The sequence below is a fragment of the Jaculus jaculus genome, chromosome X (assembly GCF_020740685.1).
Source record: "Jaculus jaculus isolate mJacJac1 chromosome X, mJacJac1.mat.Y.cur, whole genome shotgun sequence".
NCBI lineage: Eukaryota > Metazoa > Chordata > Mammalia > Rodentia > Dipodidae > Jaculus > Jaculus jaculus.
In genome coordinates this window covers 48,440,186-48,459,031 of record NC_059125.1, presented here as the reverse complement: position 1 = coordinate 48,459,031, position 18,846 = coordinate 48,440,186, and the positions used below count along the sequence as shown (strand labels likewise).

Genomic DNA, 18,846 nt, shown 5'->3' with positions numbered 1-18,846 from the left:
CATACCATAGAGTGCAGGGTCAGACTTGGGAGTCTTCAGGGTCACAAGCTGTAGGAGTGTCGCGTGCCACCATGACAACTGTGGGAGGTAAAGGGCAGGACCGGGTCCGGAAGAACGAATAGGCAGACTGATGGCTGACAGGTCCAGAGGGACAGATGGGGAATAGGAGGATAGAAATTTGAGTAGGCTATGTTAAGAGCAGGGGGTGGACTGAAGCTCTAGGGACACTTGGGATTTCTCTACTTATGCATCCTTTGACACACACAATGGGTGATCAGATGATAGGTCTGTTGGGCTTTGAGCAGCGCAATGTCAGGTATTGGGTTTTCTTCTCTTTATGGGATTCAGGTGAGGATATTATACCCTTTCTTCAGTCTGAAAGTTCTCCTACCTGGTTTTCCTGATATGATTTAAAAATATGTATTTATGTGTATGTGTGTATATGTTTGTATAGGTGCAGCAGGGTCTCTTACTACTGCAAACTAAGCTTTACATGGGTGGCTGGGGGATTGAACCTGGGCTGGCAGGCTGTGTAAGCAAGCACCCTTAGCCAGTGAGCCATCTCCCAAGCACCCTTCATATGGTTTTTAATATGCCCATATGCTCTTATAGTCCCAATTTACTTTGATATATTTATTAGATGACATCCTTTCTATATTTGGGAATACTTAAGTTATTTATCATTCTGTCTTGTGGGTGGAACTGGATAGATAGTATTGTTTACAAGTCCATCAAGGTTTAGAGTCATCCTCTGTCCTCAAAATGGAGTCAAAGGCTGCTTATAAAATGGAGTCACAAGCTGGGCGTGGTGGTGCATGCCTTTAATCCCAGCACTCGGGAGGCAGAGGTAGGAGGATCGCTGAGAGTTCGAGCCCACCCTGAGACTACAGAGTGAATTTCAGGTTAGACTGAGCCAGAGTGAGACCCTACCTTGAAAAAAAAAAGAAAAAAAAAAAGAAAAATGGAGTCTCAGAGAGCAAGACACTGTTTTATACAACATACGTAACATAGGTCAGGGCACAGCTTGATCTCAACAGTAGTACGAGTGTTTGATATTTCTCAGGTTGTCCTGGTTGATTGGAAACTTTGGTTTTGTAACATAATAAAATGTACTGTTTCTGTTTGAGGTAAATTACTTATAGTAACAGGAAGAACCAAAAAGCTTTGGAGTATATTGGAGTGCAGAATATTATAACTGTGATCTAGTTAAAAATTTTAAAAATGTTTGAGGATTTAGACATACTAACGTCTCTGATGTGAGCATTATCCACTATATACATGTATTAAATTATCATATAGTATCTTGTAAATTTTTACAATTAAAATAATTTGTTATCATATTACAAGAAAAATAACTCTCCAAGCAAGTGAAAATGAAAAGGAAGATACTATTTTTGGTTTTTTAAGTCATGAACCGCACCCCAGAAACAACCAGTATCTTCACTTCTCTAAAATGAGTTGACATGTTTAATTAATTACAGTAGAGAGGAAAATCATCAGATAGTATGATCTCTGGGAGTATCAAACTACAATGAAGCTACCAAGCTCTGTCTCCCCTTCTGTGTTGAACTCCCGTATTGATCAGTCTATGGGGTATTACCTTGGCCCTATGCCGAAAAAAAAAATATTCCTTTTAGTGTTAAGTCCTATGCTTGTTAAGAATGAAACAAGAATTGTTTTAGAGAAGTTTTGTGCTCTTTTTTTAATACAAGTGATTGTTAAAGACATTACCCTTTCTTGCTGAGCTTGATAAAGGCTAATATGAAAGCTTTGTTTTAGAATGTAGAATTGAGCAAACATTTATTTCTCTTTAATTGCTCTATTTCCTCATATTGTATGACAATTAAATGGCACACTGTGGTTCCTTTTTGTTGCAGTTGTCAAGAAACTCAGAACACCATGTAATGCTTGATGACAATAGCAGAAAGTCTAGGAGGACCATATATTTATTTCCTTCTTCCATGTAGTTTCTGTTTTATTTGCCTTACTATAGTGCATTTAAAAATCTTTGCAGTGCTCGCTTCGGCAGCACATATACTAAAATTGGAACGATACAGAGAAGATTAGCATGGCCCCTGCGCAAGGATGACACGCAAATTCGTGAAGCGTTCCATATTTTTGCCTTCAAATAAAAAAAAAAAAATTTAAAAATCTTTGCAAAACAACCAGAGTGTACCTGAGACTGATCCATATCATTTAGCATTTAACTATTTTAATATTTCCCATGATGTGATTCAGATATTTTGTAAAAATATCGTGTTTAAAAGACCCAGGTGTCTAGTAGTAGGGGAATGGTTTAATAAATTATAGTATATTCATAGACCACAGTTAGAATTTAAATCCTAGGGCTGGAGAGATAGCTTGGCAGTTAAAAAGCTTGCCAGCAAAGCCTAAGAACTCATGTTCAAATCTTCAGGTCCCACATAGCCAGACACACAGCAATATTGTACATGTGCACAAGGTGTTACATACGTCTGGAGTTCTTTTGCAGTGGCTGAAGGCCCTGGTACACCCATTGTCTCTCTCTCTCTCTCCCCTTCTCTTCCTCTTTTTCTCTCTCTCTCAAAATAAAAATAAAAATAAAAAGAAGAGAATTTAAATCCTGGATTGTAAAGCAAATCTGTCACCTGAGCCCTCATATAAGATTGTGTGTAGTATGTGACTAAACAGCAATGTGCATCCATGAATTTACATATTTCAACATAAGTAAATCTCAAGACATAGCATTAGGCAAAAGAATGGAGATGCTGCAAATTCCACACCGTAAATAAAACTGAAAATGTTACTATACCCCCAGAATCTGCTTCCAGTTGTTCTGGTAGTAATGTAATTCTAGAATAATAAGTGGCCTCCCAGAAATAAGACTGTTTTCTTACCTCTCTTGTAGCCACATGTGACCATGTGACCAAGTGCTGGCCAATATGATACAAAAATAAAAGCAGTGTATCAAAATTAGAGAATATTTTCTCAAAGAAAAAGAGTATGTACCCTTGTTCTTTCCTCATTTCTCTGTGCCTAAAAGGTGGGTCTGATGGCGAGAATGATATCCCAGGTAAAGTAGTCATTATTTCACCCCAGGAATGCTTAGGCAGGTTTTTTAAATAATAATTTCTATACATTTTATTTATTGATTTATTTGTGAATGAAAGAGAAAGAGACAAATAGAGTGAATGGGCCCATCAGGGCCTCTAGCCATAGCAAATGAACTCCAGATACATGCAGCGCATTGTGCATCTAATTGTACATGGGCACTGGGGAATCAAATCTGGGTACTTAGGCTTTTTAGGCAAATGCCTTAACCATTGAGTCACCTCTCCAACCTAGGCCCTCTTTTTTTTTTTTAAAGTTTTATTTATATATTTGCAAGCAGAGAGAGAGACAGACAGATAGACAGAAAGGGCATGCTAGGTCCTCCAGCCAGTGCACACTGACTCCAGATGTATGTACCACTTTGTGCATCTGGCTTTATTTGGGAACTGGGGAATTGAACTCAGGTTGTTAGGCTTGGCAAATGCCTTAACTACTGAGCCATCTCCCAGCCACAGGTCTGCTTTCACATGAGAGTAAAATCAATTTCTGTCTTGTTTCATCTACTGTTATTTTGGTTTTTATTCCACAGCCACATCTTTGTTCTAGTTCTCCAAAGTAAATTTAAATAAGCAAATAACAGTATACTTTTCTAGGTTTGTGTGTTTAGTTCCTAGTTTTTAAAAACTATTTTTTTTAAAGGCAAGTCCATCAGACTGGCCTTTTTAATGTGAGAGAGAGAGAAAGAGGGAGAGAATGAATGAATTGGTGTGCCAGGGCCTTTTAATGTGAGAGAGAGAGAAAGAGGGAGAGAATGAATGAATTGGTGTGCCAGGGCCTCCAGCCACTAAAATCAAACTCCAGATGCGTGCACCTCCTTGTATGAATGTGCAACCTTGCACGCTTATGTCATTTTGTGCGTCTGGCTTATGTGGGACCTGGAGAGTAGAGCATGAGGCCTTGGGCTTCACAGGCAAGCGCCTTAACGCTAAGCAATCTGTCCAGCCCTTAAAAACTAACTTTGGGGCTGGAGAGATAGCTTAGCGGTTAAGCGCTTGCCTGTGAAGCCTAAGGACCCAGGTTCAAGGCTTGATTCCCCAGGACCCACATTAGCCAGATGCACAAGGGGGCGCACGGGTCTGGAGTTCGTTTGCAGGGGCTGGAGGCCCTGGTGTGACCATTCTCTCTCTCTCTCTCTCTCTCTCTCTACCTCTTTCTCTGTCTGTCACTTTTAAATAGATAAATAAATAAAAATAAACAAAAAATTGAAAAAAACTAACTTTGACAGAATAATATATATCATAGTACAAAATTCAAAATTTACAAAAGAAGACAAACTACAAAAATAAGCCCCTTTCTTCCTAAAGAGAAATTTAGTTCATTGTCTTTCCTGGAGGCAAATATCTACATGGTTTATCCATTTCTAGTTGAATACATCATGCTCTAAAATCAGCATATGTGGTTAACATTGTTAGTACCTTTTTGTTGTTTTGGGGAAGGGGAACAGGGTCTTGCTATGTATCCCAGCCTGGCTTGGAACTCACAACATCAGGATTACAGGTATGCACTGCCTTGCTAGGCTGAACTTTTTATTTTTTATTTTTTGTTATTTTGAGGTAAGGTTTCACTTTCGCTAAGGCTGGCCTGAATTCACTGTGTAGTCTCAGGGTGGCCTCAAAGTCATGGCAATCCTCCTACCTCTGCCTCCCAAGTGCTGGAATTAAAGGCGTGTGCCACCATGCCCAGCTCTAGGCTGTACTTTCCATTTTATTTACTTTTTTAAGATTTTATTTCTATTTATTTATTAGAGTCAGAGAGAAAGGGAGAGAGAGAAAGTGAGAGTGGGCACACCAGAGCTTCCAGCCACTGCAAACGAACTCCAGACACGTGTGCCACCATATGCATCTGGCTTATGTGGGACCTAGAAAATCAAACCTGGGTCCTTAGGCTTCACAGGCATGCGCCTTAGCCACTAAACAATTTCTCCAGCCCTGTACTTTCCATTTTGAAAAATAACTGTCTCACTGGTCTTTGTCATGTGTTAATGCTGTGAACATCTTCCCAGTCACCTGAGCCCAAAGCTTTTAGGATTAACACTTTTACTTCTGAAGCCACCTGCCCCATTCATATTTTCTTGTCACCATATTCTATTGCTTTACTTATGGCTGTGTATCTTGCAGAAGACCTCTCCTTCTGTTGTACTAGATTTCTGTGAGCATTCAGCCAGATGGTGGGGTGCTCTCCTTTCCTACACAGCATTTGGCTGCTGATGAGTCCCCTGAGAACCTTGAGCATCTCACTGCTATGTTAACCAGAGGGATATTTGATGGAGACTTACAATTGCTTTTTTTTTTTCTTTTGCACAATTAGCTTTCAATGGGCTGTGGACTGTCAGAGGACAGGAACTGTTATATACTAGTTCTGGCCTGTCCCCTTTTGTGTTGTGCACTGTCTTATAGAGTGGGTTCCTTTATTGACTGCTGTATTCCTAGAACCTGGCATGTGGTGAACTACTTAGGAAGCATTTGTTGTGTGTACCATCTGGGGAGATGCCAGTTGTTGTATTGTCACTAAGTGGATTATTATCACCAATCCTGGATGTTGCTTTGTTCTGCTCAGTATTCCTGAGCTGCACTGATGCACTGCTTTGAGGCCAGGGAGACATTTTTTTATCTCTTTGAAAACAAGCTTAATTTGGGGCTGAGTGACTGAGAGACATGTAGAAAGAAGAAATAAACACCAAACTGGATGAGGCTCTGTTCTCAGTGGCTGACATATAACACATCCCCTAAATACGTCCCGCTTGTGCTTTGATAACCTATTTTGAGTACCTTTAATAAAGGTGATTCATAATACCATTTGGAATTCTCATCACAGAGTAAGTTCTGGCTGTGGTTTCATGTCTTCCCTTTCATGGTCAATAATGGTTTCTTTCATTGTTATTATTTTTTTTCAAGGTAGGGTCTCACTCTAGCCCAGGCTGACCTGGAATTTACTGTGTAGTCTCAGGCTGGCCTTGAACTCACAGTGATCCTCTTATCTTTGCTTCCTGAGTGCTGGGATTAAAGGCATGCGCCATTATGCCTGGCTGATAATGCTTTTGGCTTCTTTGGCTTAGATGCTGTCACTCTGTAGGAAGCCAGTTGATTTGGTTTGAATTTGAATCTTTAGTCTCCATCTTGTTACTATAATTTGCCCAGTTCATCAGGCAGCTGCCTTGAATATGTGGGTCCTGGGATCCTTCTCTTGAGAAGGGAGTCAGGGTAGACACTGGTGTCAACACACCACCAAGAGGATGCTGGCTGTGTCACACAAGTCCAGTCCTTAATCTGCTCTACCATAGCTTTTACATCCTTAGTAAGAACTGAATTAATTCACTCAGACGTTATCAGGAAAGTCGCGGTGCCTTATAAACATGAAGAGAGCAACAGATCCTGTTGCTGAGCAGCCAAGATTTGTCCTTTGGCTTGCAAAGAGTCTTTAGACTCTTTAATCTGTGCAGTGATGTTTTTTTCAGGATTATTTTCATTGCAGTAGTTTTGAGGGTTTGAGGTAGATTGCTGAGCAACGTGAGCTGAATGCAAAGGCATGAAAAGGTTGTGAAGAAAAATTCATGTGAGAAGAATGGCTTTCAGTGTGTGGAACCTCGTTGATGCTTGTGGGTGTAAATGAGTTAAGGATGACTCACGGGGAGCTGGCTCTGGCAGGAATGGGGAAGAGAAACAATGCGAACAGGCAGGAGTGAGAGCCATGGCTGTGACCTGCTAAGCTCAAGGCTTCAGAGAGATCGTGAACAGAAGATTGAACAAAGGCTCTGGAGCACTGGAGATAAAAATGTGTTCGCTAGAGCCACTCCTTAAATCTTTATGCTATTTGAGTGACCTTTTAAGTTGGACTTTTATTGTGGGATTTTTCAAATGCATACAAATAAAGATAATAATATAATGAACAAAAATCCATGTGTCCATCTTCTTTCATTTGTGCCTCCCAGTTAGCTTTCCCTAAATGAAAATGTCTTTGATGCAGATCCAGATATTATATCATTTTATTTGTAAACATTTCACTATTTACCTCCAAAAGATAAGGGGTATTGTAATAATGTACCTATGAGACATTGTCACCCATTAAACATAAGTTTTTAAAAAATATTTTTGTTTTATTTATTTGAAAGCAACAGACAGAGAAAGAGTGAGAGGAAGAGGGGGGGAAGAGAGAGAGAGAGAGAGAGAGACAGAGAGAGAGAGGGAGGGAGGGAGGGAGAGAGAGAGATTGAGAATGGGCACGCCAGGGCCTCCAGCCACTGCAAACGAACTCTAAATGCATGCACCCCTTTGTGCATCTGGCTAACGTGGGTCCTGGAGAATCAAACCTTGAACCAGGGTCCTTAGGCTTCACAGGCAAGTGCTTAACCTCTAAGACATCTCTCCAGCCCCTAAAATAACAGTTTTTCTTGAGGTAGGGTTGCTCTAGCCCAGGCTGACCTGGGATTTATTGTGAAGTCTCAGACCTCAAACTCATAGCAATCCTCCTACCTTGGCCTACTGATTGCTGGGATTAAAGGTATGTGCCACCATACCCAGCTAAAATCATAGTATTTTTTTAAACTCAAGTACTACATTTTAAATTTTATTTATTTATTTGAGAAAGACCTTTATGTGGGTACTAGGGAATCAAACCTGGGTCCTTAGGCTTTGCTGGAAAGTGCCTTAACCTCTGAGCCATCTCTCCAGCCCCAAATCACAGTATTTTTATATTTGTCAAGTACACATTTCCCCAGTTGGTTCTTTTTGTTTCATTTGACTTAGGAGCCAAAAAAGGCCCTTCCAATAGCATTTGATTGATGTATCCCTTATTAGTAAGATTAAATGGGGAGGAAATCACTGGATCCCAGGGTGTGCTCTAATGGGGTAGATGGTAGAGAATAGTGGGGAGAACCAGGATATATCATCACATCAAGAATAGAGGGCAGACATGCCTGGGCCTAGGAGTCATTGCAGAGGAATGAGTACATAAATGCTGCTGTCAAGGCTAGCCTGATAACCAATTCCAGGGAGATGGAAACAGACATTGTAGTCACTCAAATCTCATTTAAACAGGAATCCAGAGGCTACAGAAAACTCAACACTAAATCAGATCTCTATCTTGTTCAGGGACCATTGCAAAAGAGGGAGTGGTAAGATTGTAAGAGCCTCAGGGCAGGTAGGAATAGTCTGAGACACCATGTCCTGGGGGTGAGGGGCACAGACATACTGAGGCCTCTTGGTCTCCACAATGAATGCCAATAAATCCACCAAAGAAGACCCTCAGTAGAACTGGGATGGGAGAGAGGGGATTTAAGAGGACTTTTTTTTAAATTAAAAAAAATCAATAAAGTACCTTTTTTTTTTTTTTTGAGGTAGGGGTTTGCTCTAGCCTATGCTGACCTGGAATTTGCCATGTTGTCTTAGGGTGTCCTTGAACTCATGACAAGCCTCCTAAGTGCTGGGATTAAAGGCATGTGCTACCATGTTCGACAATAAATAACCTTTTTTAAAGACATATTTTTATTTTCTGTTTTTAAAAATATGTTTATTTATTTGAGAGAGAGAGAGGCAGAGTAAGAAGGGGTGAGAATTGGGCACCAGGGCCTCCAGCCACTGCAAATGAACTCCAGATGCATGTGCCACCTTGTGCACCTGGCTTACGTGGGTCCTGGGGAAATGAACTAAGGTCCTTTGGCTTTACGGGCAAACACCTTAACCACAAAGCCATCTCTTCAGTCCAGTAAATAACTTTTTAAAACAGATTGAATGGAGCTGGGTGTGGTAGTGCACACCTTTAATCCCAGCACTCGGGAGACAGAGGTAAGAGGATCACTGTGAGTTCGAGGCCACCCTGAGAATATATAGTGAATTCCAGGTCAGCCTGAGCTAGAGTGAGACCCTACCTCAAAAAACAAAAGACAAAAAAGAAAGTTTCAATGGGCAACTTTTCTAGAACCCATTTTTGTGAACTTGAACCATAGCCAACCCTTGAATGAAAGAAAGAAGTGGTGAGAAACAGGATGATGAGAGAATCTTCATTGGAGAAATGATTGTGATCCCTGCCCCAAAGGGTCATGATGCTTTTAGTAAAATTGCTAAAGCTCTTGAACTCAGTGTTTCTCTCCTGCAGTTCATTCTCAATGCTGCTGCTGTGATAACTTCTAAACTTGAGGCTTGCTTGTGCCTCCTCTTCAGCCTAGAAGTCTTTGTGCTCTGTTTCCTGTGTTGTACAGGTTGATGTTGTTTTCCTAGTTCAAAGGGATGGAGGCACTCTTACTTGTGACTCTTGGGTTTCTCTCTTCCCCTTTGTCCCCAGCATGGCCAGTTCTGGCTGTGCCTCTGTGTCTTGTGTTCACTTGCCCACCACATGCAGAGTGGGAGCATTCTCTAAAGTGTAGTTTACAGCCTCCTTCCTCTTTCCTCCATAGAGTCTGACTCATCATATAAGGTCCAATTAAGAAGTCACCATTGTGACTGTTTTTCTTCAGCTCCTTTTTCCCCATGAAAGAATTATTCGTTCTGTTCCCCATTGTGGCAGTTTTGCTTCTCTTGTGTTACCTATCTCACAATTTGCTCAGCTTTACTGTTAGCTATGTATATACATTTGGGGCGTGTGTGTGTGTGTGTGTGTGTGTGTGTGTGTGTGTGTGTGTGTGTGTGTTTTGGGACTTGGGAGAGAAGGCTCTGTGTCCTGGCCAGCTTCTGGTCTTTGGGCATCCACTCTAGAGCCTAGAGCCTTCCCCTCCTAACATGCAGGGGCGGGCTACCTGTTGGGAACAACTCTTAGCAAGATGAGCACATTTGCTGTTAGAGCTATCACACTCTGTTTTGTTTTAAAATAATTTTATCAAGTAGCCTATTCAATATAAGTCAGTTTGGAGTTGGGTTGAATTAAAGTCATTGTACAATTATACTTTATCTGCCCTTAGAAACATATAAAAGATTTTGCTGGTTATGTGATGTGAAGCATTTCTTATCATGTTATTAATGTGACTTAATTGTTGACTTTGGCTGATTCCCAGATACTAATTTTATGACTGAGGAAGTTGCAGCAAAAACAGAATTCTAATCTTTTCAGATACTATTTGATTGCCTGATAAAACCTGGTCATAAGTTGTAGGGGAAAAAAACATTAATTTCATAGTTTAAGGAACTGATGCTTTAATATATTACTACTACTTGTAGTCAAATTTCAGTTTTTGATTTTTATTCCTTTCAGTGGACGTTTATCAAAGGATGACCACATTGAACATATTGTTCTGGGTTCAGTGGAGCATTTGGTTCTAAGGGTAGACATACAGTAAAAGTTATACAGGCAACTACAACATAGAGGAAGGAGTGGCTGCGACGCAGATGGTGCTCTTATTAGGTAGACGGGGTGGGAGCTTGGGGACCTGAAGACATAACACGAAAGATGAGACAGTGTGTGCCAAGTGGGAGCAAATAGCAAGTGCCATGACTTACTTTAGCACTTAGCTATCGCCTTCCTTCCTTCCTTCCTTTTTTCTTTCCTCCTCTTCCTTTTCTTCCTTCCTTTCTTCTTTCTTTCCTTCCTTCCTTCTTTCCTTTTCTTTTTCTTTCCTTTCTTTTGTTTTCCAAGGTAGGGTCTCACTCTAGCTCAGGCTGACCTGGAATTCACTATGTAGTCTCAGGGTGGCCTCGAACTTACAACAGTACACCTACCTGCGCCTCCCAAGTGCTGTGATTAAATGCGTGTGCCACCGCGCCTGGCCCTATCAGTTTCATTTTTTTTTTTATTTTTTGTTCATTTTTTTTAATTTATTTATTTGAGAGCGACAGACACAGAGAGACAGATAGAGGGAGAGAGAGAATGGGCGCGCCAGGGCTTCCAGCCTCTGCAAACGAACTCCAGACGCGTGCGCCCCCTTGTGCATCTGGCTAACGTGGGACCTGGGGAACCGAGCCTCGAACTGGGGTCCTTAGGCTTCACAGGCAAGCGCTTAACCGCTAAGCCATCTCTCCAGCCCCAGTTTCATTTTTAATAGGAAATATACACTGCATGTGACGTAAAGCACAAATGACTTGGTAGTGAAAATCAAGTCCTACTTTCCTTCTGGCCTTTAGCCATACAAATCTTCTCACTGGAAACAGTAACTATTGCATTTTCTTTTTAAAATTTATTTTATGCATGTGTGATTATCATGTAGCTGTGTTTGTGGAGGCCAGAGAAAACTCTCATGTGGCATCTGCAGGAATGCCATGCACCTCCTTTGAGACAGGGTCCTTCATTGACCTGGAGTTCAATAACTATGCTAGACACTGGTCAGTGAGCCCTAGGGATTCCCTGCCTCTTCCTCCCTAACACTGAGATTACAAACAGGTACCACCACACTAAACATTTTATATGGGCATAAGGGATTGAGTTTAGTTCCTCATATTTGCAAGACAAGCACTTTGCTGCCTGAGCTATTTCTCCAGCCCCACTGCTACATTTTATTGTGAAGACTTTCCATAAAGTTTCCAATTTACCTGCTGTAGATAGATTTTTCTTTTTTATTGCTCATGCTCCAGATAATATGCTACATAATTTGTTTTGCATCCTACATTTTCCACTTACTACACAGGGTGTAAAGTTGTTGCATTCTTTTTAATATAATAGCTGTACACTTTGTTATCTGTCCACTTTAGAGGAGACATTTAGGCCTTTGATAATAATTTGTTGTTACCTGTCCTGGGAAGTAGATTAAAGTAAGTGAACCGTAGCCACAAAGTACAGAGCTAAGGGTTCTAAATATATTCAATTCTTAGTTCAGATTATGTTGACAAACAAAAAGTCATATATACTAGGAAAAGAAACAAATAGAATTTGAAGAAATGACTAATAGCCATTGAAACTACAAATTCAGCAGGTAGGATAAAGAATTGAAGAAAGAATTTGTGATGTGAATGATGTATCTAAAGAAATTATACAGAAAATGCCTCAGAGAAACAGAAGGAAAATATGTCCTCATGCTGACAATAATGCATGAAGAAGAGCTATATATCCATGTGGATTACTTCCACAAAATATTATAGAGTGGATAAAAACAACTTATAGCATAATTCATGGCATGAAAAGTTAAATAACATAAAAACATAAATAATTACAGAGCAAACAATTCAAACTAGTAGTTTCCTGGGAATGGGATGGGAGGAAGTGAGGGCCTTGATTAAGGGAAGGGACAAAGTGGTTTTTAGCCATCTTGGTAATGTACTGTTGTTGAAGTTGAGTGGTGGATGCAGAGATGTCTGGTAGACCATTCTTAAAAAATTAAAAAAATATATAGTAAGTATACAAAACAGTATGTTAACATGGAGCTAAAAATTGAGTAAACAAATATCTGTTCACTATCCATGTTAAGAAACAGAAAATACTAGTACCTTCAAGCTCTTCTCCTTTGTATTTCTTCCTAGTTATACTTTGTTCCTTATATGTGTGTGCTGTGTAGTCATTTGTGTATTAGATATATTTCACAGTAAGATTTTGAAAGTGAATGTTGTATATTTTCTTCTAGTCATTTTACTAGTAAAGGTTGAGAATCCTTAATCGAAAACCTTGAAATTCAAAATATTCCAAAATCCCAAAGATCTCAACCATAATGTGATACTATAAATGGGCACTTTGGCACATGACAGTCTGTAGTAAAAATGTAAGTACACTAATATAGAGAAATTATCTTCAGGTTGTGTGTTGAATATTTATTGGAAATAAAAATGAAGTTTGTGTTTCAATCTTGAGGGTAATCTAACTACAAAAAATGTGAAGCCGGGCGTGGTGGCGCATGCCTTTAATCTCAGCACTTGGGAGGCAGAGATAGGATCACTGTGAGTTCGAGGCCACCCTGAGATTCCTAGTGAATTCCAGGTGAGCCTGGGCTAGAGTGAGACCCTATCTCGGAAAACCAAAAAAAAAAAAAAAAAAAAAAAAAAGTGAGGGAATGGGCGTGCCAGGTCCTCTAGCCACTGCAAACAAACTCCTGACGCATGTACCACCATTGTGCATCTGGCTTACATGGGTACCGGGGAAGTGAACCAGGGTCCTTAGGCTTTACAGGCAAGTTCCTTAACCTCTAAGCCATCTTTTCAGCCTTAGTTTTTTGATTAGTGTATTAGGATAATACTTTGTATGAAAGTGGAGTTCATACCAGGAGGTTATGTGGTCAGTTTCTCCTTTGGAAGATGAAGAAACCTCACTGTAATGGTGGTATGAGAAAAGTAAAAACAAAAAACAAACAAACAAACAAACCAAAAAACTCTCAAGTAGGGGTGGGGATCCTTTGTTGGAATGGGGGGACTTTAATTTCTTATCTTTAAAGAAAATATTTTCTGATTGAGTCTCTTAGTTGTGGGGATATTATTGGTCTGGAGAAGCCACCTTCAGTCTCCCCAAAATAGACTGTGATAGTCATCTTGGGCTTCTATGACAAAATAAAGGTTGAATATCCTTTATCTGAAATGATTAGACCAGTATTTCAGATTTTTGGAGTTTATCAGATTTTAAAATATTTCAATAAACTTTCTTGAGTAAGCATCTGTATCATTTACCTTCTCATTGCTGGGCCAAAATCCCTGACAAAAATTGGTTTAAGGCCGGAAGCGTTTATCTTTAGCTTAACGTTCCAGGTTATGGTCTATAGTGGTGGAGAAGGCATGGTGTCAGGAGCTTGAGACAGTTGGTCACATTCATCCCACAGTGAGGAAGCAAAGAGCAATGAAGGCTAGTGCTTGGCTTGCTTTCTCCTTTTTATTCAATCCAGGACGCCAGCCCATAGAAAGGTGCTGCCTACAGGGCAGGTCCTTCCATATCAATTAATCTAATCTAAAAAATCTCTCAGGGCTGGAGAGACGGCTTAGCGGTTAAGTGCTTGCCTGTGAAGCCTAAGGACCCCGGTTCGAGGCTCGGTTCCCCAGGTCCCACGTTAGCCAGATGCACAAGGGGGCGCCCGCGTCTGGAGTTCGTTTGCAGGGGCTGGAAGCCCTGGCACGCCCATTTTTTCTCTCTCTGCCTCTTTCTCTCTCTGCCTCTTTCTCTCTCTGTGTCTGTTGCTCTCAAATAAATAAATAAAAGAAGAAAATCTCTCATAGACATTCCCAGATATTTGTTTCCATTGGTGATTCTAAATCCTATCAAATTGAAAACCAGAGATCACAACATCCCTAATCTCCAAACCCAATATCCAAGATGCTCCAAAATCTGCAACTGTTGGAGTGATGTGTCAGTGTTCAAAGGTTTTCTATTTCAGCAATTTATATTTTCAGAGAAGAAAATGATCAATCTATATAATAGGCTGGGTGACTTAAACAAGAGAAATGTATTTTTCCACAATTTTGGAGGCTGGAAGTCTAAGATGCCTGCATGGTCCAGTACGGTTAAGGGCCTTATTCCAAGTGGTATCTTCATTGTGACTTGGAGGATATTTAACTTGTAAAGGTGGTTAGGGTGGAGTGAGCATAGAGAGAATTCCAGGTTAGAAGCTCAGAGAAAAGACTGATTTATTCTGAAGTGTAGCTGGTGTTTAGCTGAATTGCCTTTTTTTTTTTTTTTTTTTTTGAGGTAGGGTCTCACTCTAGCCAAGGCTGACCTGGAATTCACTATGGAGTCTCAGGGTGGCCTTGAACTCACAACAATCCTCCTACCTCTGCCTCCCGAGTGCTGGGATTAAAGGTGTGAGCCACCATGCCCGGCCTGAATTGCCTTTTTTTCAGACAGGATCTGGCTATGAAGTCAAGCTAGCCTAGAACTTGTAGTTCCACTGCTTCATCCTTCTGAGTGCTAGGGTTACTGATGTGTGACACCAGGCTCAGCTTGTGTGTATGTACTTTAAAAAAATATATATTTGCAAGGAGGGAGGGATAGAGGGAAAGAGCAAGCAAATGAAAGAGAATGGGTGGGCCAGGATCTCTAGCCATTGCAAATGGACTACAGATGCATGCATTACTTTGTACATTTGGCTTTACATGGGTGCTGGAGAACTGAACTTAGGTCATCAGGCATTGCAGGCAAGTGCCTTAACTGCTGAGCCATCTCTCCAGCCCTGTGTTTTCTTTACTTTATTTATTATTTAGAGAGAAAGAGAGAGAATGGGCGCACCAGGGCCTTCAGCCACTTAGAACAAATGCCAGATGTACATACCCCCTTGTGGCACATTGCAACATTGAGTGCTGGCGTCACTGTACATTTGGCTACTTGAGACCTGGATATTCAAACATGAGTTCTTAGGCATTATGGGCAAGCACCTTAACTGCTAAGCCATCTCTCCAGCCCCTTGTGTGTGCTTTTAAACTCACAGCCTTCTTCAATCTTGAGTTTAGTCAAATGTTAGCAAATTCAGCTCTTGAAGAATAGGGCATTGGGTGGGAGGTCAAACCTTTGGATGAGGAGCTTGGTTGTACACTTTTAATATCTTGCACTCAGAACTTTTGTTTCCTCGAACTATGGACTCAGATTATTTCTTTACTTCAAGTTGGCCTTTTTCATAACAGCAATGGTAATTTACAGATTTTCTGTTATATTGTTGAGAGTTATCAATCAGTAAGTACTTCTACCACACTCCAGTGCTAGGGATGGGATGTAAGGCCTCACACATGCTAAGTGTGTGCTGTGATTTTGAGCTACAGCCCCATTGTTTGAACCCTTTGTAAGGTGGGATGAGTATATTTGCACAAATTCCTTTACCCAGAAAATTAGTGAGAAGAGAATATAGTCAGTACTTAAAAGATCACACCTTAAAATACCAAAGCCTTTTCTGGCATTATGGAGAAATATAGCCTCATACTGTACATTGGAATTGGATTTAAAACATTATATAGGGCTGGAGAGATGGTTTAGTGATTAAGGTGTTTGCCTGCAAAGCCAAAGGATCCTGGTTCGATTCTCCAGGCCCCACACAAACCAGATGCACAAGGGGGGGCTCATGCATCTGGAGTTCATTTGCAGTGGCTGAAGGCGTTGGCGTGCCCGTTCTTTCCTTTTCTCTCCCTGCCTCTTTCTCTCTCAAATAAATAAATGAATTAAATAAATAAATAAATAAATAATGTTATCTAAGGGAAAAAGAGAAGGTAATGGGGTGAGTGTAAACAAAATACATTATATACATGTATGAAAATGACAAAAATAAATAAATCCAAAAAAACTAACAACAAAAGAACTGATTTAGATAAAAGTGCCTTATCCATACTTCAGACCTACAAGACCTAAAGCTCCATCAGAGGTCCTGGGTTCTGTATTTCAGCTGGTTCCTCAGGTAACTCTGGGTACCACAGCTTTAGACCTGCTGTTAGAGGGCTTTATAAATGGGGTGGTAATTGAACTTGAATTATTTTTTTAAGTGTAGCATTTTATTTCAACAAATGTTATGAAATTGGATATCTAAGTACAAAAGGGGGAATTTGGACTATAACCTGAGACTGTGCTCAAAAATGACTCCAATCCTATCCGAGACTTAAATGAAAGAACCAAGACTACCAAAATGTGTAGAAAGCATAAAAATAAATATAACATTAAGCTAGGAAAATATTAATTTATGTATCTAGGACACATAATTGGCTTTGTAATTCAGTTTAAATGTAGTCTAGTTTAAAGTATGACAAAAATTTTGAATGAGTAGGTAATTTCCCAAAGAAGATACCCTATGGCATAGTTACCTTGGGCATTAGGGAAATGCAAGTTAAAGCCAAAATGAGGTAACATGTACAATTCTAAAATAGATATAATCATATGACAATAAAATTCTGAGCCTGTAAACAAACTAGATGTTCTAGTGAGAATATAAAATGGTACACACTATCCCAAATGGAACCGATTGGCAGTTTTTTTTTTTTAAACAAAGACTTATCTATAATACAGCACTTCCACTCTTAGGTATCTTCTGGAGGAATGAAAACATATGTCCACACAGACTTGTATGGAGATGTTCCATAGCAGAAATATTTACAATAATAAAAAGGGGAAATAGTACAAATGTTCATCAGCTAGTGAGCATATAAACAAACATGGTATATCCATAGGATGAAATACTATTCAGCAATAAAAGGGAATGAAGTACCAATATATGCCTTCAGCATGGATGAACCTTGGAAACACTATACTCAGTGAAAGAAGCTGGCACAAAAGATCACGTATTATATGATACCATTTACATGAAATGTCCAAAGAAAGCAAATCTACATAAAAAGTAGTAATTACCTGGGAATGGGTGTAACTGCAGGTATGAATTCTCCAAAATCAGTGATGAGAATGGTTGTGGAGGATGATGAGGTATCATAAGAAGGGGAATAGTACGTTCACATACCTGTTCCCCTCCTGCTTACCAAATTCTTTTCTTGGGGGGGGGCAGGGCCTTGAGGTAGAGTTTCATACTAGCCCAGGCTGACATGGATTTCACTATGTAGTCTCAGGGTGTCCTTGAATTCATGGTGATCCTTCTACCTCTGCCTCCCCAGTGCTGAGATTAAAGGTATGCACCACCATGCCCAGCTACAAATTATTTTTATTTATTTGACAGAAAGAGGAAGAGAGAGAGAGAAAGAGAATGGGCGTGCCAGGGCCTCCAGCCACTCCAAATGAACTTCAGACTCATGTGCCACCTTGTGCATCTGGCTAATGTGGGTCCTGGGGAATCAAACCTGGGTCCTTTTGCTTTGGAGGCAAATGACTTAACAACCAAGCCATCCCTACAGCCCCCAAATTCTTATTAATGTTATGATCCACATATGCACCTGGTAGAGATGGCTGTTGAAAATTGCACCTCACCCCATGTCCATTTGTTCTACTGTTCTCTCAACAGTCTTATTTACAAAAGGGAAAGTGGCACCAGAGTAATGGGAGCTGGTGTCTTTATGACCCTCTGGATTTTGTAAGCCACCCTTGGCTTGTGATTGATTGCAGTCCTTCCTCATTACATGTATATATATGTGTGTATATATATGTTTGTTTGTTTTGAGGTAGGGTCTCACTCTAGCTCAGGCTGACCTGGAATTCACTATGGAGTCTCACGGTGGCCTTGAAATATTGTTGATCCTCCTACCTCTGCCTCCCAAGTGCTGGGATTAAAGATGTATGCCACCACGCCTGGCTTTCATTCTATTAATTTTTAAAGGAGCACATAAATAAATTATGTATTTTTCTTTCTTTGTGGAGAGAGAGAGGGAGATATATATATATATATATATTTTCTAAGTAGGGTCTTGCTTTAGCCCAAGGTGGCCTAGAATTCACTATGTAGTCTCAAGCTGGTCTCAGACTCATGGTGGTCCTTCTACCTTTGCCTCCCAAGTGCTGGGATTAAAGGCATGTGCCACCACACCTGGTGAAAAATACCTTACTTTTTGTAGAATCTTCCTTTCATCAGTCCTGTTTTCTTAAAAGAAAAGCAAATAATAGGCTTTGAAAAGTTGCCAATTTAACTTTTTATTTACATGCTAGTCTTTTGGGTTATCAAGTATTAGTGGTTATATCTTAAAATCAGAAAAGCTGGCAGTTATTTACCATCAGCTTCATATAGTAATACAGTTATGAATCACATTTTTTTTCATGTCCACAAGTTAAAAGTCTGAACTTAAAACATTATTTATTTATTTGCATGCAGAGAGATACAGAGAAAGAGAAAGAGAATGAAAGAGAATAAATAAAAGTGAGCCAGGGCTTCTAGCCATGGCAGATGAACTCCAGACTCATGCACCACCATGTGCATCTGGCTCATGTAGAAATGGAGATTTGAACCTGGGTCCTTAGGCTTCACAGACAAGCATCTTAACTGGTAAGCCATCTCTACAGCCCAAGTTTTGAATTTTTGCA

At 40.2% G+C, this 18,846-nt stretch overlaps 1 protein-coding gene and 1 non-coding gene across 3 annotated transcripts in view; both read left to right on the top strand.

The window, feature by feature from the left end:
* Slc9a7 (solute carrier family 9 member A7) overlaps nucleotides 1–18,846 on the top strand; it is a 174,943-nt gene that overhangs the window by 57,193 nt on the left and 98,904 nt on the right. The gene's annotated exons all lie outside the window — the stretch shown is intronic.
* On the top strand, nucleotides 2,014–2,120 carry LOC123456787. The gene has a single exon (XR_006634665.1). It is a non-coding gene; the product is annotated as a U6 spliceosomal RNA (small nuclear RNA).